Here is a 26,055-nt window from a genome sequence, read left to right as displayed (position 1 = left end):
ATAACTGTTAGTACTTAGCGCTTTGGACCGCACCGACCCACCGTACCAAACTATGGACGAAATCACGTTGGCAAGAAGTTTCTGCTTGCTACCGTACACCGCTGAGATATTTAACATCAGTTGAGATTGTTCTACAACAGCCGTTGCGGCCTTCTCACAGACATAGTTGACGTGGCTTTTAAACGTAAGCTTGTCGTCAACCATAATCTCCAAGAGTTTCAAAGACCGCTTTATGGTAATGGTGCAGTCTCTGATTCTGATCACTGCCTATTGCTGTTGTTCCTTGGAGTGCATCCAGTTCTCGACCTTGCGTATGCAGTGCGGAGCCATCAACTCGACCGCTTCGATCTGCTCGCTGTAGACCGCTAGCGTTATGTCGTCTGCAAATCATGGTACTCCACGTCACCGGGCCCAGAATAGAACTTTGCGGAGCTGCTGCGGTGATTGGGACGCACTAATGACCCTTTTTCATGTTGCAAACTGTTACTCAGTTCCGGAAGTAATTTTCCACAATATTGTACAACGACATCGGGATGCTTCTAAGCGCAAGCTGGCGTTATTAAACGTACTTTTCTCAAGCGCCAGACTGCAAAGAGTTTTTACGCTCTGTGTTCTTCGCCAGTCTGTTGAGGATATTCCTCTCAAACACCTTGCCGGCAGTGTCCAGCTGACAGACGGGTCTATATACCAAAGGGTCCCATGGCGGTTTTTCAACCTTTGGTAATAGGACAGGTTCTGTCGCTTCCACCTCTACGGGAAGAGGCAATCATTTGGGCACTTCTGTATTGCTACCCAGGACAGCCCTGGAGCCACTTTTATGACCGTTTTGATGGCCAGGCTCGATATTCGATCTAGTCCCGGTGTTTTGCTCACCTTTAAGAAGTTAGCAACCACGATGAGTTCCTCATTCCTAACCCCTGTCTCTTCCTCAGCCTCAGCACGACAACTGTCGCTCACGAATTGAGTGCCCGACAGGTTGGAGAGCCATCACGGGTCTGTCATACCAGAAAGTCGGACGAGAGACTAGACAACCGGAGACCAGGTATTTAGCTTATGGCGTGGAAAAAGTCCCTCTGTGATACGTTTCTCCATATATTAACCCCAATTAGTGATTATTGCATAATCGATACGAGTAACAGCTTAACTGACCACCGGTTCGACAACCACTTCAGCAATTTCCATCGTCGGCTTGTTCTTCGGTTCGCTGCGGGGTGTGCTGTACATGATTTCGTTTTTAGGCTCCACCCCAGATACGTTATCCGGCAGCGGCTTCTTTGGTCCGATCTTACCATTTGGATCCCAAGGCAACATAATTTTGACCTTGATTCCCAGCACACCCTGACGCAGCAAAACGTATCGGGTGGCGGTGTCCACGTACTCGTTGCATGGATCACCGGAATGGATCATCAGTCCGTCGACGAATTTCATCGACTTGGCACGTTGTCCTCGCAGTTTTCCCAAACAAAACTTCGCAACCCTTGGCGCCGGATTCCATGATGAATCGAAGCACACCATAGCATGCCCGTCGTACGGCAAGACCACCGATCAGCTTGTAACGAAATGACTCAGCCTAGGCGATAGCGCACAGACCACGGGTAGCAACCTTCTCAGCGTACAGCTCAACGGCTTCAGCAGTGAATCCGAATCTCTTCTGGACAACGGCAGTCAGTTCACAAATGCGACGTCCCTTCTCTCCCTGGACATTCTGAGTGCGAGTAGCCATAATAATGCTTTCCGTGCGGATTGGCGTAACACGAACCACCACGCCGGAGTAACCATCATACGCTGTAGTATCATCGGTGATCACTCTGTAGGCGTCAATACGCCTCTGTTTTTGGCCTTTACGATCCTGTAGTAGCTGCCCCACGGGTTTGTTTCGAGAGCTTCGTTTAGCGACCTGTCTCGTAGAGCAGGCCGTCTGTCAGCACCTACATGAAAACAGGCGTCTTCCCGGACCTAGCCTTTTTTCGGCTACCTTCACTTGAGGTACGAGATCCACGTGCAGTCTCTGCTTCAGGTCACTGGTAATGTTCTGTGTGTTCGCCAAGAACTCGATAATCGCATCGAGTTGTTCGGACTTGTTTGCTTCTCTTCCACTCCCGGATCTCGATGCATTCGACTCCGCTTTCTTCTGCGGAGATCGCTGGATGCCCCCACGTACGAAGGGATTTGGTATTCCCTGGAGTGGAGGTCATGCTGAAGCAGTGAGGTCATGGCTAGGGCAAGTCGCCGTAGCGTCTTATGTCGCTCCAACTAGCGTAAGTCAGAAACAAATATTAGGCTATGAATCCGGAATATATTGGAAGGCATCTCGGGTTTTACGGAACAGAGACCCCTGAAATAGGATCGGAGACTCCTGAACTGGGTACCATCTCGTCGTTTTTAGCCGTTGTCATGGCGACTTTACTGTGGAAGCTCGGCGCAGGTTCAAGCCTAAAGTTGTGGTCGTGGTACTTGGTACAAAGGTCACATTTGTCACACACAGGCGTCGGTCTCAATTGGTCGGATAGTGCATTTGGTGATGGGGGCAGCTCTACTCGCTCTGTCAGAGGTACCTCCGGGTACATGTGGCTTTTGCGAGGACTCGACGGCCCAGTGTCTGAAACACACCACCCCTAGGCTATCTCTTGATGCTAGTCCGGAACTGTTTGGTAACTATCAGCGGTCACGCACACTAAGCATGGCCTCGGTAGAATTGTATACCCCAAACCTCGAACATTTTAATAATATGTAACAAGCATGTGACCACTGTCGTAACCCAGCGGTCATTTCATGTAAACTATGGAGGTAAATAACTAAAAGAATGTTGTGTTGCAGTATAGCTAGCGAGTAGTTAGAGCTCTGTTTCGTAATCAAGCACATCATCGGAAGATTGTTGACTTTTCTACTTTTGTTTGTGAGATTTCGAACACACATTTAAACGAGGCTTAGTATAACTAAAATAGAAACTGATACATAAATTGGTGCCACCCCTGAACGCAATTTTCGAAAGGTGTATTCCAAAGTTCGAGAACGGTTTGCTACCGCGGCAGCGAGCGCATCAGTACTGAAACCCACCCCGAGCCGAAGCGAAATAAATAAGAGCAACACAAAACAAAAGAAGTTCATTTGGCCGTAATTCCCCCCGCAGGACAACACCGTTCTAGGGTTCCATTCGGTCAGCCAGCCACAATCTCCGGCAGGAAGTGGCGGCCGAATACTGCAAAACAAAAGAAATGAAGTTATCACCATCCTTGCAGGCCACCACCACCACGAGCGGCAAAGGTAGCCATTTAAATTCAAAGCGCAAACACACGCCAGGGAACTACCTTTTATTTATGATTCCCCCGTTGTCTTTCCGGTTCCTGGTTCTGTGGAGGAGACGCGAAGAAACCAGACACAAACGTCGCATCTTGTGCCTTGGGTTCTGACAGTATGAGACCAGGCTGGGGCACAGAAACACAATATCAGCAAACCATAAAGTAAAACAAGTGCAAAACATGATTCCTCTCTGCGCTGGAGTGTACAACCACAAAACGGTACCATCCGTCGTTTTCCAACGTGGCCACGGGAGAAAATCCGACCGAAGAAGAATAGAAAAATCACAGATGGTAGGAAATAATTTTTGAATTCATAATTTATAAACACTTCTCGGTTTCCAGTTGGGATGGCGCAGCACCAGGTTGGTGCGAAGAGTTATGCGGTATTCGGGTTCCAGTGGAGGTAGGAACCGATTGTTCCTGACAACTCATCCCAAGCCTGCACAAGTGATACACTTAAAGAGTAAATTGGGGTAAGACTTTTAGTAGTGTTTCACTGACTTCAAGGGGCGCAATTTGCACCGTTTGACACCGGATTTCACCAACAATTCGAAGAGGTGGGGAGGAAATGTTCTCTGGTTCGACGATTTGAGTGAAAAATAAGGTACCTGATTCTTCCGGGAACAGCTGCTAGTGGGTGAGAAAGCTGAAACGTGCCCCGAATGCCGGATTGTTAACAATTCCCGGCAGTAGCGATAATAGAATAATAAAGAGGTGAGTATCAAAAGGTCACATGTGACGATGCCGATTCGAAACGATTGAGATGTGGCACGATTTGATTTAAACTGACTAGTTTTTGAGTAGCAGCAGGTGCTGCAACAATGTTTTCCGTACTTTTAGTTTACATACCGAATAGACTTGGTTGTCCTAAAAAAACTCATTCATTAACTAGAGAATGTATAAACAGAATGTGGAACAGGCAAAGAGAATGCAGTGACATCACCTTTCAAGGTACATCAAAAGAAGGTGCATTTCTGTTCAGTTTTTTTCATCTCGAAACCTGTCGACCGCTGCAACAATGGGATGACTCAAAATCAGATCACTTGTATTCGCAGTGCAGTGCAACGAAGTAAAAAGCAGAAGTGCATTCAAAGTGCAAAAAAAATCGTTCTCGGAAAGAAGTACATTATTTCAACATGTCAACGGCAGCAAAAGGTGAAGAAAGAATTTAATCCTTTCTGCCGGATCGCTGGCGGACTGCTAATGCCAGCCGGATAAATGGGAAAAAGTGCATCTGATGCGCGGCGGGATACTTTGCCGTATTAGCGGGTGCAATAGAAAGGAAAATGCACTTTCAGTCACGATCATGGGGTTTACCGACCGAAATTACAAAAAAAAAAGCTAAGAGAATAGTAGCTGGCTTCCCTTGACAAGACTTGAGATCTTATGCCAGGGTATACCAGATAGGCAAAAAAAAAAAACTTTCCGTGAAAGTACTTGGGAGGGAAAATTTATTACCTTTATCTTTCGTTTTTTTTTGGTTACACTCACATACTTCGCTTCGTGACACACGTGACGTCCTCCAGTGTCGTACGTGAGATACGTAGTCATTCTGGTCCGTCCCGACGCGGGTGAACCGCACAAACCACCAGTCAAACCGGACGGTGTCTCTTTAGATCCACCCACTTGATTTGACCTACACCTACAGCCAGGCTGAGTCCGGATCGAACGAGAACTGAATTAAGCTCGGCTCGATGATATACGAGCAGGTGTCGCCGTGAGGGAATCAAATATTTCTCTGCTCAATCCCGGAACTGGGTACTGCCAAACGGTTTTCTCGTAAGATCTATGATGCTGGTGTTATCGGTATAATTTCGAGTTGTTTTTATGAAAAGGTGCCTCAACATAATTTGAAATAAATACGTGAAAGACGAGAAAGTTTCTGTTTCTCTTTGGTTCTCTATGGCAGCAACGTACATGAAAAATTTATAAATTCATTGAATTCCGTTCAATAAAATTTTCGCATTCGTATGTCAGAATACAATCAATAGCCGGCAAATTTTTGAACCAAAATAGAACTGTAAAGGTGGGATTAGGTCCAATCACTATAGGTTTGAGACGTATTTCCGTCGTATGGGGCTCGGGAAAAGCTGTATCTGTGTCTGTGGTGAACGTTATCACGACATAGAGCGTGTAGTTTGCTAATGTCTTTTTTTTATTCTAGCCATTGTTGTTGTGGCGAGACTTTCAGACTCCACATTCAGACCTCACATTAGCATCTCACATACGGACTCCGCATTCGGCTTCGCATTTGCATCCCGATTATAACTTGCATGCCTAACTATAGAAAAAAACAGATATGGTCCCAGAGACGAAAAATTAGAAAACAAGTGAAAATCAAAAACAAAATATACAAAAACCAAAATCAGCAAAAGTAGAGCAAAACACAGGAATAGAAAAAAAACAAAACAAAAAAGAGAGTAGCAAAAAATAAACACAAATTTCAAGTAACATATTCACCAAATGAAGAACAAAAGAGATTAATTAGTATAAGACATACAAAAGAACAGAACATTTATAACAGACAAAACAGTAAAAAAACCGGGAAATGAGCACGAAAGCAGAAATCTAAACAAAATGAAAAATTATTAGAATAAAAATCAACGTAGAAAGTTATAATGAAAACAGAAGGGCAAAAAATAGACATTCGGGCAGTAAAGCAAATCTGAGAAAATAAAAAAATTAGAACACAATAAAACAAGGCAAACCAAAACAACGAGAAATGAAAACAGAAAATAGGAGAACCGACAAAAAAAAAGAAATATCAACCAAAAATCTGCAGTGCAGAGTATATTGAGGTGAACCAGCCGCCGGCTGAAAGCCTCAAAAATATAGACAAAAGAACAGAAGTTAAAAATTAACAAAGCATGGAATAAATAAATACAGGGAAGCTGCAGGGCACCACAACTTTGAAAACAAAAGACAGATCAAAAATAAGAGGGCTTCCAAAAAATAAAAAAAAATACATAAAAAGTAGTAATATACAAAAACTGGAAAAGTAGTACAACCATAGAAATAGAGAAGGTTCCAAAAACGCAAAATTAGAAAAAAGGTGGATATCAGAAACAAAATATATAAAAAAACTGTGAAGAGTGAAACGAGAAGTTGGGAGAAGGGATGAACACGATACTGGAGACTAGAATATACACATTGAAATGATCTGTAGTTTTTACAAACCGCATAAAATATAGATAATTAAACATAATAAAAATCCATAGGATACCAGATACACTAAGGTCGCTTTTTACGCGGCTTTATTACGCGGATTCCGGAATTCACGCGGTTTTTTTACGCGGCACGTGTCCCCCGCATAAAAAGCGACTTTAGTGTACATATAAAGTTTCAGAGCGAAATAGCAAAAACAGCAACATAAACATCGTAACTAAAATAAAGCTACAAAATTTAAAAAACGACAAAATAGATAAACATAAGAAACAGTAGCTAAACAGATGAACATAAGAAATAGTAGCAGGAAGAAGGCAACTCAGATACCAGCGAAATAAAAAAGAAAAGAGATAATTTAGCAAAAGACAAAAGAAATGAAATTTAGGTATTTGAGATCGAAAGTGAGAAAAACAAAAAGAAAAAAGAACAAATAACAAAAGCTAATTTAATAGAAAACAGACAAAATAATAAAAAAACAACCGGAAATTAACACGGGAGCAAAAATCTAAAAAAAAAATTTAAAATGAAAGTTGAAGTGTAAACAATTGAATAGGCACTCGGGTAGCAAAACAATTTCAAGAAAATTGAAAAAATAAGCAAAATGCTATAAAACAATGAAAGCAGAACATCTAAAAGAAAGAAAACAGAAAATAAGAGAACCAACACAGATAACAGAGGAATAGTATTACTGAAACATCATACCAAAAAAATTGACATATGAAAATAAAAAAAGAAATACAAGAGTATGAAAAAGAAGGAAAATCAATAACTAACCTAGCAAAAAAAAAAGAAAATGCAAAGAAAAAAGCAGAATGAAAAAAGCGATGGTCAGAATTACCGAAACGTAGTGAGGAAAGCAAAACTATTGACGAAACAATGGAACCCAAGTGTTACTGCCGCGATAAAATTAAATTCCATAACCCACGCGAGCAGCGCCAATAAACTCAAAACGTAAATAAACAGAAGATCAAATTTCAATTGAATGCTCCCGCAGGTAGCATGTAGTAGCCATGCACTCACAGGTAGAACGATTGGCAACAAAATAGTAATAACGTTGGGTCAGACTGTATCATAAATTGACTTGTAAATATTGAGTTGTAAGCGTAAAATTAGTATATAAGGAAATTTTGATTGAATAAAATCGAAGTTTATGGTTAGTCTGAATTTGGTTGTTTCATTGGACGGACCGAACCTTTCTATATTACTAAGTGATTACTCTTTGATTTCTCTTCAAGACGCATAGACCTCCACATTAGCGAGGACACTAGCTAGAAGACTTAACAGGCCAGAGTGATCCTTAATGGTATACAGAAAATCCTTTAGAACGTATCCTATTTCCCCCTTCCAGACGCATAGGCCTTCGCTGTAGTAAGGCAACTAGCAGGAAACGGGAAAGGCCAAGTAGTCGTTGCTAATAGGAGTCTTGGTCCACCTTGATTATCGATTCCGCTCGCGTATTTAACTGTCGTTAGGTGACAAAGCCTTGTTAACCCGTACCTTCGCCCGGGAAGGCCGCGTAACGCGAACAACACCAAGAATAAGCAAATATGAAAAAATAAACAAAATAACAGAGAGCATAAGTACAGAATGCTAGAAGCCAAATGTAAAACATGAGAACAAGAAAACGTAGAAAAACTCCAGCAGAGCAAACAAGGATTAAATCAAAGAACAAAACAATAGGTTAATAACGATCAGAAAAGGTTCAAACTAGTAACGAAATGTAAAACGAAAAAAAAAACACATTCAGTAGAGTAGATTACAGGAAATAACAAATTTAAAAATCAAGACAAAAGGAGCGTTAGCGAAACCAGCCGAAAATTTTCAAGGCTACGTGAAACAAAACTTCATATCAAACATACAAATAGAAAATCTTAAAAACCAAAAAATAAGAGTGAGTCAGTAAAAAATCTAAAATTAATACCAATTTACTGACAAAAAAAAAAACGAATACAATTTTAACGAAAACTGGAGTAAGACAGTAATTATCAGAAAATAGAACACTAAAATAAAATATAAAAACTGAAGAAGCAGGTTTTACCGTTAAAGTATAGATGATTGTCAAGCCTGAGAATTAAAAAAAAAAAACCAGGTGAAAGTAAAAAATAAAATATAATAACACTGTGGAGAGAGGAACAATAAACTTGAAGGTTATGGTCCCTGGACAGGAGAGAATAGAATATAAAAAAATAGGTTATGTAAAATATTAGCGAGTCAAACAAGAATAGAGAAAAAAATGCAAAGGAAACTCAAAAGAAGAAAAAAGTAAACTATTTGAGATCAAAACACATAAAACCAGATATAAACATGGAACAGCGAGGACAAAGGAAAAAAACACAAAAACGCAAACTAGAAAAAGAAATAGGTTTAATGTAAATTTCAAGAATGTTGAGGAGTGTACCAAAATCTACCATAATCATGTAGCATAGTGTAATTAGAAAAACAACGGTTTGGCGCATCAGTCACACCAGTCATTTTTAAGAATCCGAGAACACAACGCAAATATCAAGTGTTTTCTCGCTAATTTTAGCGATATCGCTTACCGTGCGAAGCGCATGTCAAATGTCTTAGAAATAATTTATGCTTCATTACAATCACTTCTGATTTGAGAGGTTCGTCTATTACGGTAAGGGCAACGAAAGAATGTCCGCAAGGAGGTGTTCTTTCGCCACTTATGTGGTCTTTGGTGGTGGACGATCTTCTCAAAAGCTTAGAAGCAAAAGGTTTCGAAGTTGTGGGCTTTGCAGATGACATAGTCATCTTGGTAAAAGGAAAGTTCGACAACATAGTTTCGGAAAGAATGCAGGAGGCTCTGAAGTATACTTGGTGTATAAAGGAGGGTCTCAGCATTAATCCGACAAAAGCTGTAATCGTACCTTTCACTAGAAAGAGGAAATTCAATCTGAAAACTCTCAAGCTTGTAGGAGTAAAAATTCCATTCAGTGAACATTAAATTAAATACTTAGGAGTTATCCTTGCTGCCAAGCTAAACGGGAATGCACATCTTGACTATGCAATCAACAAGGCGGTCAGTGCATTATGGTTGTGCTCCAAAACCGTTGGGAGAAAGTGGGGCTTGAGACCGAAAATGGTGATGTGGATATTCACATCGATTATACGTTCAAAACTGACCTTTGCTGCGTTAGTGTGGTGGCCAAAAACCAAAAAGTCCACCGCTAGAATAAAGCTAGATAAAGTTCAACGACTTGCGTGCACTGCTATAACAGTAGCAATGAGAAGCACCCGATCAAAAGTACTTGATGCCATTCTTCATCTGCTGCCGTTGTACGAACACGTGCAACTAGAAGCCGAAAAGAGTGCTTTGAGGCTCAAAAGAACAAAAACTATCTTGTCAGGTGATCTTGTGGGTCATCTGACTATACTGAACTTTTTTAAAAGAGGGCCAGTGATGAGTATGAATGAAGACTGGATGGTAATATGGGAAGCGAGACATCGGAACACCTGTGTGCAGTTGTGGTGCATTATTTAAACGCAGATCAAGGTTTCTTGGCAGTGGCTGTTTACAGCCTAAAGAGATTTGGTCTTTGAATCCTAGGAAGGTGATTGGCTTCATAAACCATATTTCACCTGACTGGGAGCGCGTCGGTGCAGGTACCTGATCACTCAACAATAGTGGTCATTGTATTTTGCAAGGGGACACGCATAGCAATTGACTGGAATATATTACAAAAGTTCACATCAATGGACAACGTAATTCTAATTCCCTAACACACAAAAATGCTTCATTACACAAGAACTGGCGCGCTCTCTAAAAAAATTACTTCGAAGAATTTTAGGAGCTATCAAGTTTTCGAGCTCAAAGGATTTCCCAGAGAGTTGTTTTCTTGACAAAAATTTGTCCAAACAAATGAAATTTGGATTTGAAATTTGCATGAGGATTTTTTTTTTCGAGAAAACGATACTTTTAAACCCTACTGTTAACCGAAACTCGAGGGTGAATTTTTTTCCATTCTAGTAAACAATAATTCAGAACCCAGATATTGAAAAAAAAAACTAAGATCGAAGGCTCAGCGGGGTTTGAACCCTTCCACTCCCCTCATTACCCTTGGCTGTGCTAATGATATAACTAAAATATCGTACTATCGGATAAGATATATGAAAACAGAAAAAGGTAGAAAAACATAAAGGAGAAGAAGAAGAAGTATGAGCAAAAAATAAGCAGGGGAAAAAATATGAAGTTCAAAAACACAAAACGTAATGAAATAAGCAAAACTATTGAACAAAAATTGAACCCAAGAATAAGCAAACAAGAAAAAGAAATAAGATGACAGAAAATTTAAATACCGAAGGCAAGAAAAATGGAAAACATTGAAACAAAAGATAAAAATAACTAGAGAAGAGCAAACAACAATTAAATGAAATGAACTTATTTACAGGTAGACAAAACATGAGCTTAACAATTATCAAAGTTTAACAAATATAACAAAAATGTAAATGTAACAGATTATAAAATTAAAAAATATGTTCAGTTGAGTAGGTGACAGATAAACATATCAGCAAAAGATGAATCAAATTTGAAAATCAAGAAAAAAAAACAGAGCAATAGCGAAGTTGAACCAAAAAGTTTTTGGTTCCGGAAAACAAAAATTCAATACTAAACATACAAATCGAATCGAAATATAACACAAACTGGATAACAAAAATAACAGATAAAATGTTAGTGATAAATAGGAGAATTCATGAGAGCTAGAAAAGCCACCAAGTAGTAATAAAATCAGTAAAAATAAAACATAACGTAGGCAAAAATCCAAAAAGTCAACCAGAGCTATAAAACTATAAAAAAAAACAGAAAGCCGTTGTGTTGGCTAAAACTAACAATAAATGACTAAAAAAACAATAAAGAAAAAACTAAAAAAATAAATAAATATAAAAGCGAAAGAGAAGAATATACGAAGATAAAAGTGAAAAAAGAAATAAAAAAAAAACAGAAAAATTGAGCTGGAAAACGAAAAATAAATAAATTAAGAGAATAAAAAAATGCAAGAAGCCGAGAAAAAAAGTAAACCAAAATAAAAAAAAAATAACGAGTAAAAAACTAAACAAGAGGTGAAAAAATCCATTTACAAAAAAAAAATCTTGGTAAGAAAGAAACGATTTTTAAGTTTTCAAGGTTAGAGTGGAAAAAGCAAAACTACTGTGAGAAAAATAAGAAACAAACAATAAGATATGGTAAGTATTGAAAACCCGAGATAAAAACAGAAAGTCTGTATGCAAAGCCTCGAACAACTCTTTGTAATTCTACGTCAGTCTTGCGGTCGTTGCTTTGCTATCTATAATTCAAACTAAAAATTAGACGGCAGGTTGTGAAAATTCGATAGTAAAACGATTCGAGCCGTAAGCTGAAACGGAAAATCTTCCGCTGCCGTTGCCACCACCGCCGCTGCTGTTAAATTATAAATTAGGTGTAATAAATAAAATACCAACAATTTAATATTCAAATTTAATACTCAATTGGTCCTCACAAGAACAATTTATTTTTTTTATTTAATATGATGCTGTTCACATCTCTGTGCTGGCAGTAAGAATCAAGCACTCTTCTGATAGCACAGTAGAAAGCTGTTTTTAAGGTGAAAATTTAACGGCCGACAGACTTCGATTGCCAACAGCTCCGTTTGTTTGTTGTCAAAGTACAGTGGAGCTTCTTGAGATACTACACAAAGGCAATTTTATTAGAGGAAGACGTAGTGTTGCTGCTCTTACCACCAGGGTTAATATTTGTTGAGTGAAAGTGAAAAAAAGCATCCATAAACGTTATTTTTTTACAATCCTTTCAGAGTTCTCCCTTCCCGCTTTTTACATGGAAGTGAACTGTCAAAACACCTCATTATATTTCATGCGATGGAAGCAAGACAACAAAATGAGTTCATCAGTTAACGAAGATTGTCAAGGCATCGGTCAGTGTCAGTGAAAAAGTGTTTCGGTGAGGTTCATTTTGGTTGAGTGGACTGTTTGTTTTTCTTTTTCGCTTTGAAGTGAAGATCATTTGGTTGGATTTGTCGTCAAATTTTATTCCGTAACCGTCAACGATGCGCGCGATCTATTTCATCTGAGTATAACAGCACGTTACTAGGACGAAAATCTAGTGTATCTGAAAAAGTGCTGCGATCATTGGAAGTGAAAATTGAGAATGATTGACTGTAATTTTCGAAGAATTTTGTTGGGGAAAATGACTTTTATCAGCACTGCTTACCAGTGACGCTGCTACCACTACTACTGTTGATATCCGCTGCCGCTACTGTTTACTTAGAACCGTCCTAATGACCATCCACCAGTGAACTGATTAGTTTGAGCAAAATCTAGCTCATATGTAGCCTAAAGAGTGTATTCCCTTTGAATTCTGCGTTTCAACAAGGCTTTACAATTCTAGAGAAACATTTCAAAAGGTCCTATCTGCTTTGATCGATTTTTTGATCGACCTCTTTCATTCAATTACCACAACTTTTTAAACACCAAAATCATACTTGGGAGAGTTACTAAAGCTGAACCATTACCAAAATGAAAAGACACTTCGGAAAAACGATGAAAGCACATAGGACCTTTAGAAATGTTTATCTTGAATTTTCAAGAGTACGATAGTTCGTATAATTTAACTTTTAGTTATAAAGAGGATAGAGAAGAAATTGATCAACAAAACCTTTGTAGAGCTGGAAAAATACCTAAGTAAATACAAAGAATGTCAGAGCAGAAAAAAAACTCAGAGTGATCCCAAAAAAGAGCAGAGAAATCAATCAGGAAATGACACAAATACAGAAAATCAGAGAGAAACAAAGCAAAAGAAAGCACATAATAGATTAACATGGAAATATATATGAAAAAAAAAACAAAAATCTGATGAATAAGCAACCTGTAGAAACAAAACAAAAACATTAATATAGTAGCAAAACCAAAATAAAAATAGAGTTAAATATAATTTAAAGAATGATAGTTTTTTGCTAATAATTGGAAAACAAAAATGCTATAAAACAAAAGCATCACCTAAAAAAACAAAACAAATTGAACATAAAAATAAGCTAGCAGATAAATAAAATGACACTGATCGACAACCATTCCTGCGAATTTTGGTGCCCTTAATATTAGGTTCGCAATGCCGAGAACGATTTCCCGGGAAATAGCTTTTCCCGAGATTCTCGAAACCCGGGAACATAAATACGGATTCCCGGGATCTCGGGATTTCCTAGCTCCACGAAAAATTTATAAACTATAAACTCTAAAATGGTTTGAAATGTGGTTATGTCAATGAAAACTAGATCCGAGACACAGTTTATTATAAAAAATCGCATTGTGTAATGGTACAGCAAATATATTTAATAAAAAAATAGCAAATAGGCTTGCTCCCACTCAAGTAAACAGTAAATTTTCCTCGTTCAATGACTGCCTAACACTCAGTTTTCTTTTCAACAAACTGAGAAAATCGGTCACCAATTTTCAAATACATAAATGTAGCAAGAGCTGTAATCGGTGATTTGGAAGCATTTTAGAAAACTAGCATCAGCGGGGATTCACTTGAGAAAAGTTTTACAAAAGGAAATAACATTTTTAAGCTTAAAGACAAATTGTCAGCGGATCTGAAGCGATTGTTTGACGGCATGAAGACCCTTACTCCTCCTCTCTGCAAAAATATGCTACAAAAACCGATCACGAATTTTTTATGTTAACTTGAATATGTTTTTTTTTTTGTAATTTGTTTTTCATGTGAATTGAGAATGAAATTGTTAACAATTTTTTGTTACCTTTTGCTGATACACTTCATTCAAAGTCTTATTTTTGCTAAAAAAAATTCCGTTCCCGGTTTCCGGGAATTCCCGGGAAATGAGATTTTTCATTCCCGGACCCTACTTAATATATGCAGAAGTGCGTCAAAGTGCGGCCCGCTGGGACGAACCCAGTTTCTACGCTGGATTATGGGGAAATTAATTAAAGTATCTGAAAAAGTTATCTTCCTTAGGGACATTAAAGTTTACAGGAATTGTTGAAAAGCTACACGCAAAAGTTGAAGTCTTGTACAATAGTTGTGTCTTCCAGATTCGCACAAATGTTGCACAGAAATCGCACAATAAATGTGTGAAACGCATAATGCAACAGTTGTACTGCGAATACATTGACATAGAATGAAATCAGAATATGTATCATATACCGACACTTTATTTCTCAGGTCGAGTGTATTAGTGACTGCTACTTATGGAGCAGTGCAAGCAGCAAACAACAACTTGTGAACTCACTAGATTTAAATAGCTATAATACTCTATCGATTTATCTCGACGTATTTGGTCATTGAATGATTTGCAAAAAAAAAAAAAAACGAAACAAAATTCTGTTCACAACATTTTGTAATCAACGCTAGCTTCACCGCAAAACTAGCAAAACTAGCAAAACCCTCCATTCCACAAAGCCACAAAAGCGTTGCTGATTTTTTATGGCAACACTTGTAAATTGTGAATAATTATTATTATTTGTCATTCTGTGCACGCGCTTTCTTCTCAAGCGACGAAGAAGAAAAAGTATCTCGAAAGCGTGTGTGCAAAAGACTTGAAAAGCGTAGCATATGTCTCGTCCTCAAGCAGAAAGGAGGAGAATGGTTTTGCTTCTCGCTCGCTTTACAATGCTGCTTGATACCAGTTGAAGCTGTTTAGGTGTAGTAGTTTGGAGCTGCCAAATACATTGGAGAAACGCTAGAGCATTAATTGCGTTATGCCCAACACGCAATCATTGTACTGGTTCCGAATTACATCAACAATTGCGCTAAAAACGCACAATTTTGTACTGGTTTCGCACCATTCAACGTTTCCGTGTATAATCTCTCATTTTTGCTCTAGAGCAAAATCAGTGTTCACCAGTGTAAAAGAGCGTATTGAATATGTTAACCGAATATCTTAAAAAAAATAAAAAACATAAAAACAAAATTCACAAATATGCATAAAATTATGAACACAAAGTAACGGAGCTCAATATCGAAATTGTGTCGACTGAGAAACTGATTGACAAAATTAACTGGAAACCAAGAAAAAAACAAGCGTTAGAAAAATAGAACAAAAGTATACATAGAATACATACTAATTACTCGAGAAACAGGTAGATAAACATAGAAAACAGAAACACCAGAAGGTAATTGGAAAAACGGATACTACAAATACTAGAAAAAGAGCCATACAGAGTAACAAAAAACCGTAGCAGTAAATTTAAATAACAGAAAACTGTTGAGAAAGAAATACAGAAATCCTTATACAGTAATCACACGAATTTATCACCACCTTGATGCTGTTTGGGGTAATAAAATAGGAAAAGTGATTGAATCGGGAAATCTTTTCATTTCGATTGAAGATGTCAAACACGCATATTTTGATAAAGAGAAACAGGAGATCGATCCTTCAAAAAGTGGGATAGAAAACCTTATGTGGCTCGTATTATGTGAGAGATAGACGCGTAAGGTCTTTAGGAAAATTTTAGGTGATCTCAAAACAAAAAACTTCACCGAAAACACCATGTTTCTATCCCTTACATATTACGAGCCACATGAAGTTTTCTACGAAAAGGCACTAAAAACTACAATTTTCTTTCGATTTGTAAATAGTTATCAGCCATTCAGAAACGCATGCTATTGTCAAACATTGTTAGATTTATTCTCTTAAGGGGTGATTTCCACCAAATGCTCAAAAAAACAAGACTTTTTTCATGATTTTTTTAAAAGAACATTTGAGATGTAAGGTATATAAATAATATATCACTGGATTGAGCAACTCTTGGAGCATAGAAAACAATTTTTTTTGCTATTTTTTTTCACGAAATGGCGGCTGTGCAGCGATTGCCGTAAACCGCTTTTTTTAAAGTTCTTCCGCGGCGAGCAGTAGAAGTTGTGCGCCAACGCCACCTATAACCAAAACAATTTTTTTACTATCTACATAAGTGTTTTTTTTTTTTTTTAAGGGGGGATTTGTTAGTAGCTTAAGTATTTATGATAAATATTAGTAAATAATGAGTATGTGTGTCCAATCACAAATGGTGACTTCTCAACACTGTTAGAAATTTGTAATTTTAATTGTTAGGATTTGATTGCTTTCGCAATTAGGACTTATCATTCGTAGGGATTTAAACCTACTTGTCAGAAAAGGGGAAGTAAACTTACAACTAACTTAATTGCTAACTTATTGGCTATAAAGAGAGCTTATCGTAGCAATTGAGGATTGCAACGATTTTTGTCGAAAATTGTTAATAATTTTATTTGACATAGCTTCTAATGGTTCAACACCAGTAAGTCTATGTAATTCGAGTGTACCAACCCAAGGAGGACGCTTCAAAATCATTTTCAGAATTTTATTCTGAATCCTTTGGAGCGTTTTCTTCCTTGTTGAACAGCAACTTGACCAGATCGGTACAGCATAAAGCATTGCTGGTCTAAAAATTAGTTTGTAAATCAAAAGTTTGTTCTTTAAACAAAGTTTAGAATTCCTGTTAATGAGAGGATATAAACATCTCGTATATTTGATGCACTTGGCTTGTATACTCTCAATGTGCTCTTTGAAAATAAGTTTTTTATCATAAATTAGTCCCAAGTACTTAACCTTGTCGGACCAACTTAAAATAACCCCATTCATCTTGACAACGTGATTATTGTTTGGCTTGAGGAAAGAAGCCCTAGGCTTATGAGGAAAAATTATCATTTGAGTTTTAGAAGCATTGGGAGAGATTTTCCACTTTTGCAAGTAGGAAGAAAAAATATCTAAACTTCTCTGCAATCGACTGCATATGACACGAAGGCTTTTTCCTTTTACGGAAATGCTTGTGTCATCGCAGAACAATGACTTTGTGCATCCTGGAGGCAAATCAGGAAGATCTGAAGTGAATATGTTGTACAGGACCGGACCCAAGACTGAACCTTGAGGTACACCTGCTCTACATAAGTGTTGCTAGTGAAGTACACATGATTATATTTTTAGAATTTTTATTCGCAAAATGGCAATGCTTTGGAAAAAAAAATTTTTTTCGTCAAAAAAAAATAAATAGAATTTAATTGTTTATTACTTTTGTTGTTGCTAATCAATCGCTAAAATTGTGTGTACTCCACTAGATAATTTAATGAAGAAGCTAGAGTTCAAATTTCAAGTCAATCGGATGTAAACTTTTTCAGTTCTACTGCTCGCCGATTTTGAAAACATGGTTTTGAGAAAAACGCGTTTAAAGTTCCAAAATGCTATAAATCATAAGAATCGCAGTAATAAAGCCCCTAATATTTTTTTTACCTTCAGTCAGCTATCCCTGCGCCGTAAAGTTGTCCTCCATGGGCTGTATTTCCCTCTTCTTCCTTTTTGTTATCTGATGTAAGGCTGCGCCTAGCCTCTTTCGTGATATCAGACATGCGATGCTCAGTGACTTTGACGCGGTTGACGTCCGATCCCACGCAAAACTCAAACTTGTCACTCATGTTTAAGTACTTTTGAATATAACGTACAGTTAAAAAGTATGGAAAAACTCAAACGAAGAACGTACATAACGAGAACGGCTGATCGACTAAACAAAGGGAAATTGTGAGTAAGCACTTGCTGTAGAGACGCTCTAACGGCCGAAACTTGATGCGGCGACCTCAATACTTCAAATTTAAAACACGAACGATCATAGGTAACTTCTACGGGTTCACAAAGCCTCGAAATAAAAAGAAAAACGAGCATCGCCCTAATAAACTAAAAATGATATTTTGGAGCATAAAAGAGTTGTTCGGTAAAAATTGAACTAAACGAATTTTGAGTTTAGATCAGTATTTGGGCAATGTAGATTTTGATTCTAGGATGATTTTAGCATGATTTATGCCAATGAAAAAAATGATAAGAGAAAATTTTTTCTGGTGGATATTAGTACCGCTTAAAGTAAAAAAGTTATTTTACATATTTTACCTTTTGGGGGGATTCCTACAAATAAAAGTTTGTACATTCAATAGTAAGGTTTAAGCAAGTTCTCTCATCGTATATGTATTGTATGTATGTATGTATTCTCATGAACTACCACTTGCGAAGAATGGTGAGATTTGAAGCTGGTAAAATTGAAAGAACCCCCAAAAATTTTGCAATATGTTAAATAAATGCGTTTTTGGACGAACTGAACTTTGAACTTTGTTGAACGTTTCAAAATCTGGAAAAACGTGGAAAACAAGTTATAACGGTAGTATCTTAACCGAAGTTTCTTATTTTGAAATAACCTGAAAACTTTATTGAAGACACTATGCGTCTATGACAATCTGGTGAAAAAATAAATTTGTGGATCAATCATCAGTTCTGTCATAAGTTTTGTCAGAGGTTCCAGCTATTAGGGGAGGAGTACCCGTTATGGCAATACCTAAAATATGTACCAGTTATGGCATGAACCAGTTATGGCCTGTGGAGTTTTAATGGAATATTGCCATAACTGGTTCTATTGCGCTAATGCGATATAACCATAACTGATGCACTTGCCATAACTGGCTCACCTACCCTATCTTGTTAATTTTTTTAACGGCAGTTATTTGTTCTTGCACCAATTGCATAAAATGTATTAGCCCTAAGTTTATGCAATGTACAATCTACATTACTGATAGTAATACATATTTAGTTACCGATAACGATGCTCAGGAAGCATTCCACTATCATACTAAAAGTGTACATCACGAGAAATCGAAAGCAAGAAAAAAAGCATCAAGCAATAAATCACCTTAATTGCACTATTAACTAGATATTTTCCTACCAAGTGGCTCCATTCTTCTCGCCGGTCAGGAATAAAAGGTCCGTTTGCACTTTGTTCCTCGTGCCTTCACAGTACTGGCATGTGACCGTTAAGTCGAGACAGGGGACAGGTGGGGTAAATCCTGTACTGAGCGACTGACTGACGGCAGCAGCAGCCTAGCATGAAATAAGTCAACAGACTGAAATTGCTACTAGCGTGGGGGTGGAGAGCCAGGGTGAAGCAGTACAAAAGCTAAGAAGTTGAGTAAATGTTTGAGCAAGGTAAATTTATCAAGGAATTGGAGGAATTTCTTTCTCTTGTCAGATCGGATCAAGTTGCTTTCTGCCGGTAAGTGCACTGTAAGAAAATTGTGTTTTCATCGGTATGAAGACTTTATCTTCATGGTTCACGTTTTTCCAACCGTGCCTCAAAGTGCTCGCCAAGTAAAGCGGAAATTTCTTCCACTTGTCAACGTTGCTTCGGCCGTCCAGCAGCCGCACCAGTGAAAGAAGCCACTCGGTTGAAAAATGACTCCACGTCCGACCGACAACGGTGGAAAACTGTCCGGATGCTACCGACCAAGCGATCAGGCATTCGAACCAATGACGAACGTCTGTTTTCCACCTTGCCAGGATTCTTCCTCGGCTCAGGTTCCAGCACACAATCTGCTAACGGTGATGGTCTTTTTTTCGCTGCGGCCAACACGAAATCGTCGGTAAATGTAAACATTTATCATTTTCTCCAATTTCTTCTGCAATCTTGCTTCTGCTGCGGGGGGTGTGGGAGGACATTCTTCTTCTCACACTACACACCGGCAGAGGAAGCAAGCGGAAGGAATAGTTTCTTGCGGACTTCATTTATTTTCTGTGCACATTTCGAACCCCATTTCTGCTGGCTCTCGGGATGAAACGGTTTTACTCTCGCTGCATTTCGGTGCTTATTTGCGGAACGGTATTTTTCCGGCAAATTTAACCGAGACAGCCAGAGGTCGACCCAATCGGTGCATTGCAAAATGATCTAATGGTGGCACAGAGTATCGGTAAAAGGTGCTATGTTGTGCCTCTGTGGACGGAGTCGGATTTGTTGTAGCCGTTGCGAACCGATCATGCTTAAGCGAGTAGTTTAAGCGCCACTCCTTACGGAGACTACCGCCAAGATAAATGTTGCCCGGATGAGACTGCTTTTCTATGCAAGTCCAAGTTGAATCCCTTCGGAGAAAGAATTCAGATCGGTTCAGCTCGCTAGCTAGTTTCCGCCAAAACCGGTGCACAACTCGGAAAGAAACTTAACGAACCCAAAGCTCACCGTACATAATTCTCGATATAGAAATCACTTAAGCTTTTATCATCACGGGAAACTTACAAAACCCGCCACCAGACAGCGCCAACTCGAGAGGAACCGAACATATGCATGCCTGAGACTTTCGCATGCTGCGAACTAAACGGAGCGAACGAACTAAGGTGACTAGGGAAACACTTCATTATCTAAAAGTCCTGCATTACTCGAAAAGCGGGTTTATTCACGACGTAACATAATTGGGTTAATTTTCGATTCAGCTTATTTTATATGTACATGGGTTTTACTTCTAACTTTCTACTCTGTTTCGGGTGCGAATTCTCCTCCAAGCTTATCTCTTTTTCTCTCGTACTCTCACGGTACGTGCGGGCATAACGACTCTACTTAATCATTCATAAACTATTCCCGAGAGCCAAGGATAGATCGACTTGGTCTCCCAGAAGCGATCGCAATTTACGTTACGGCGCGTCCGTAACTTCAGTTACATGTGACGAATCGTGTCACTTGAGCTCAAATTTTTCTATTAATTTTTCTTCGGCCCGACTAAAGCGGGGACTTCAAAATGGCCGACTCGCGGCTTCACATACGCCGCATGGCGTCTTCTTTCGGCGGTACTTTGTAAGATAAGTGGAACGGACTCACCGAATCTCTCTCTGGGGATCAGTTGTTGCTGCTGCTGGTGGAATCTGGCTGTAGTTCTACCGATGCATGTGGTTCTGGTTTCTCTCTCTCGCCGCCTGTGGCGGCTGGCGGGGATTTCTAATTATCCGCCGATGACAAATGGGATGCGGCATTTGCCGCCAACGTAACTGCAGGTGCCGGCCGGAATGGGTTGATCCGGGCCAACAGAAGAGTTTTCTGGACGAGTCCGGCGAATCTGTCGATGTTGACTCAACGTGGTAGCGGGCAACGGGTGGCGCGCAAGCGGTGCGGCAAGCGTATGGAAAACGTGCTCTCTCGTGGAATCTCCGATTCCTAGGATAGAAATTGCCTTCTTTTTTTTCTATCCTGCACACGAATCGGGTTAACACTTGAACTATTTCGCACGTTCTATTCTACCTTCTTGAAGCAGTGACCTAACGCGAAACTATTCACTTCCACTACGTTTGGCGGTTTGGAACGAAGTCATCGTACAGTTTTAGCCCTCAGATAAACTAGGAGACCTGACTACTTGCCGGAAGTACGTCAGTACATAATCGAAAATCCTTCGGGATCACTCGGAATTCGCTAAATAATTCTTTCGGTTCGTTTTGACCTACGCACGTAGTTTTGCCTTCTCTTTCCTTCAACTTTCCTAGAAAGGTTCGTTTTGAACCTGCATGTGAAGTAATCTCACTCGGGTTTCCTTATATAATTTATTTCGGCTATCTAAGGGATCGACGCATGGACGTGCGACGCGTGGCCTACATTTTGGCGATCTTACCTTAGACACAACCCAACTGAGCACTAATCAAGGTGAATATTTACAGGACTTAAGTGTTATATTCTAAATTTTATAGTAAGAATATTTTATCGCTTCCAACTCAACCGTACTGCATTATGCTGTGACCGGCAACGGTTACATCACTCCATGCTTAAATTACGAAAATTTAGTTGAAACAATTCAACTAAATTTTCGTAAGGGGAAAACTTACGAAAATCTCAAACGCGAAAACTAACAACTAACTTTATCTATAAAGCATCAAAATTTAGCATAGCAATTCGAAAGTTATCAACCATTCGGAGTCATATGTGTTCATCATCAACCCGAAGGCTGACTCTTCCTCTATTTCCAAATCATGATCTATCACAGATCATGTTCGTACTGACCTTCAACGTTATGTAACTGGGGTCTTCAACGAATGTCGAACACTCTCTCTATGCTTATTTAGTACTTTATGGACTTTCTAGATATCCTGAGCGGTGTGTTTTTGAAACGATTTTCGCTTCTGCTTCTGTATTCGCAAGCAATGCACAAACTTTCCCTTACGCGAAATAGATTTCAGAACTAGTAACTCCTCTCCTACCCTTGTAGAATTGCTGAGGACAATACCGAAAATTGCATAATATTCTTTAATTCAGGTTCATTCAGCTCTGCCCTATCTCAATCATGGTGTTGAGTACCTCGTACCGAACTGAAGAACCGCAACAACAAAAAAAAATTCATTATAAACCTTAACTCCAGGCTCATTCAAAAAGAAACACCTCAATCATTACGTTGAGAACCTCGTTTCAACATGAATTTACCGCAAACTGTTTCCAAAGTTCCGGCTCCCCCGAAATTATACTTCAGGCACTAACAGACCTCTCTTCCGAAACGTACATGACTAAACCCATTTTATGTTTCGATCTCTGCATCATAAATAATGATCAAAAGAAATCTCATAAAATCTCCACAACCCTGAAATATTTCGCACCTTCTACACGGAAGTTTATGCGCAGCCCTTGCAAACGCAGACGCAGAAACGTCAACCAAACGGAACTACAAAACAAAGTGCAATCAATCGGGAAAAAACTCACACCGTGTCCGTACTGTTTTACTCTCTCGCGATCATTATTTACAAATATGATAAATTTTAAACTTGAATTACGACGTACAATGATAATGGAGCTGCAACTATTACGGGGGGAGTATTTTATAAAAAATTCTCCCTAAAAAAACTGAGTGCTTTGTGATTTTACTTTCAGGAGCTGCGTCGTGGGATTCATAACCAACGAAGTGAATCTCCCGAGCGAACCCCCACTATCTTCAATGAATGGATACTGATAATAACAAAACTAGCCTAATGGAAATCTCTTCAGATATGCAACCAGAAACTTACGACGGACATTCTGTTTAGCGGAATTATTGAAAATTGGATATATGCGAAAACCAACTGGTTTTAGCGCCAAGATGGCTGCCGAGAGAGTTACAATGGAAAATAATAATCTAAACTAGGATATTATACATGATGAAAACTAGACTATGAAGATGAAATGAAATGAAATAGCTATAATCCTAGCAGGTAAACCTATCCTATAATTAATAATATTTACATTCTTTCTCTAGTCTGGTCGTTACTTCTCACCGTCAAATCTCGCAAGATCTCAGTGTCCGTGACCTAGACCGTGAACTTTGTCTAAGCCGTGGCTGTTATGAATTGAGTTTCAACTCGACTTGAATCATGAACGGGTTGGATAGTTGCCCTTGAAATTCTCAGTGTATGCTCTGCTGTTGTATTCCTTTTCTTCGCGCAGAAGTTACGGAATCAACCAACGAGGAAAAGGTTTTGAATTGGGCTATGTTCAGAAGTGCTAACTGTTGCCACTATGCATTTTCGTGCATCGATTGATGCTTAGTTGTTTCGCAAAAGGCTTCTTGCTGAGAAAAGTATATGAATTCTACTCGACTCGATCAGAGGAGGAAACTAAGTCTCAACTCACTCTTTCCGAGGAGGAAATGATGTTTGCCTTTGAGGATTTTTGTGCACTTTTCGGTGCTTAGTTTTTCTGGACGAAATTACATAGCTGGTTGTTACGTTTTGGTCTCAACTCGACTCGATCGGAGGAGGACATCGAAGTATCTACTCAACTCCTCTCGAGGAGGGGAAGTGTATGCCATTGAAGTGTTTTGGTGCATATTTATATGCTTTGATGCGACTGTTGACCGAAGTTACATAGCTGGTAATTGTGTTAAGGTTGTGCTACTCAACTCAATCGGAGGAGGAAATGGAAGTTTCGACTCTACTCTTCTCGTGGATGGGGAAGTGTTGCCATTGAAGTATTTGTGTGCTTGTTTAAATGCTTGGTTGCTTCTCGGAAATGCAAGCGACATAGCTGATAACTTGTTTTGGTTTGAACTCAACTCGATCGGAGGAGGAAATGGAGTTTCGACTCTACTCTTCTCGAGGAGGGGGAAGTGTTGCCATTGAGGATTTTTGTGCATCCTTCGATGCTTCGTTACTACCGCCAATAGCAGGTACATAGCTGAAAATCTGTTTTGGTTGTGGCTCATCTCGATCGGAGGAGGAAAGGGAAATTTCGACTCAACTCCTCTCGAGGAGGGTGGAATGTATACCATTTAGGATTTTTGTGCATACTTTGATGCTTCGTTACTGCTGCAAGTAGCAGGTACATAGCTGAAAATTTTGTTTATGAGTTAGGAGTCCGGTAAGTGAAGCTTCTTGAGGTATTTACAGTGGAACACCCCTATTCCTTTCCCTCTCTCGTCCTCCAACTCATAGCAGTGCTCTCCAACAATTCGTTTTACGATTGCTGGTACGTATTTGGGAGCTAGTTTCGCACAATACCCTCTCCCTTTATCAGATAGTTCGGTGTTTCGCTTCAATACCTTTTCACCTTTTGAGTATTGCGGGCAATTAGAATTTGACCTCAGGTTATAGTATTTAGAGTGTTTTTCAAATGCTTTTTTGAGGTTCTCCCGTACCTCTGCGTACAACTTCTCTCTCTCATTATCTATTGGACTGTTGCTTTCTGCTGCCGTATCTCTTAAATGACGATATTCCTCCCCATCGGAAATCATATTTCTGCCAAACATTATAAAATATGGCGTATGTTTCGTCGATTCATGTACCGAATTTCTAATTGCATTAGCAATTGTTTGGATGTTATTAGCCCAATCTTTATGGTCTTTTTTGATAGTGGCTCGTATGGCAGTGGTCATCACTCTATTTACTCGCTCAGAGTCATTAATTTGTGGGTGGTAGCTGGGGGTTTTCCAGTGCGTAATGTTGTATTTATCTAAAAGATTTTGAAAAAGTTTTGATATAAACTGAGTACCATTGTCTGTGAGTGCAACTTCTGGTACGCCGAATAATTGAAACACCATGTTTTCGACAAACGGTACTAACGTTTCAGCAGTAGCCTGTCTAAATGGCTGAATTAGCACAAATTTACTAAAAACATCTGTAATTACTAGAAGGCATGTATTTCTCCCTTTCCCTGACACTGGCAGCGGACCAACATAGTCCATGGTGATGAATTGCCACGGATACTCAGCAATTTTCTTTTGATTTTTCATGGGTGTAATCGTGTTGATGTTAGTGGCTTTGCTTGTTTGACATGTCACACAGCTCTGGCAAAAACGTTTGGTTTCCGTACTCATCATCGGCCAAAAGAAGCGTTCCCTTATTGCCGCGAGTGTTTTCTCATAGCCCATGTGAGCTCTTTCGTGTACTAGTTTTATTATCTTTTCCCTGTCTGGCTTAGACGGATACCGTTTCCAACAAAACCTCGCATCTTCGATTTTGCCTTGACTTTTCACTAGTTTGTAGATCTGCCCATCCACTAGTCTAAAATCCGCGTAACTTTGCGGATCTTTAGTTATCTTCTGGATCAATTCTTGATAGTCTGGGTCAACCGGTGTCGTCGTTATTTCTTCCACCGAACGAGATAAGCAGTCTGCTGTTATGTTTTGTTTCCCTTTACGGTATTCAAGCTCTATATCGTAAGACTGAATTTTCAGTGCCCATCGCAGTAGTTTGGAATTACCAGATTCCACTCCGATAGTGAATAACCAAAGTAAGCTACGCGCGTCTGTTACCACTTTGAATTTTGATCCTTCCACAAAGTGACGAAAGTGCTCAATTGCCAAGAGTACCCCAAGACACTCTTT

At 39.1% G+C, this 26,055-nt stretch overlaps 1 pseudogene; it reads right to left on the bottom strand.

Annotated features, from left to right (window-relative positions):
• Positions 1 to 1,089: 1,089 nt before the first annotated feature.
• Positions 1,090 to 1,738, bottom strand: LOC129718404 (40S ribosomal protein S3-B-like; annotated as a pseudogene).
• Positions 1,739 to 26,055: the final 24,317 nt, after the last annotated feature.

The sequence above is a fragment of the Wyeomyia smithii genome, chromosome 1, assembly GCF_029784165.1.
Source record: "Wyeomyia smithii strain HCP4-BCI-WySm-NY-G18 chromosome 1, ASM2978416v1, whole genome shotgun sequence".
In the NCBI taxonomy this organism is placed as follows: Eukaryota; Metazoa; Arthropoda; class Insecta; order Diptera; family Culicidae; genus Wyeomyia; species Wyeomyia smithii.
The sequence above is the reverse complement of the archived record's forward strand: the minus strand, read 5'-3'. Positions and strand labels throughout refer to the sequence as shown.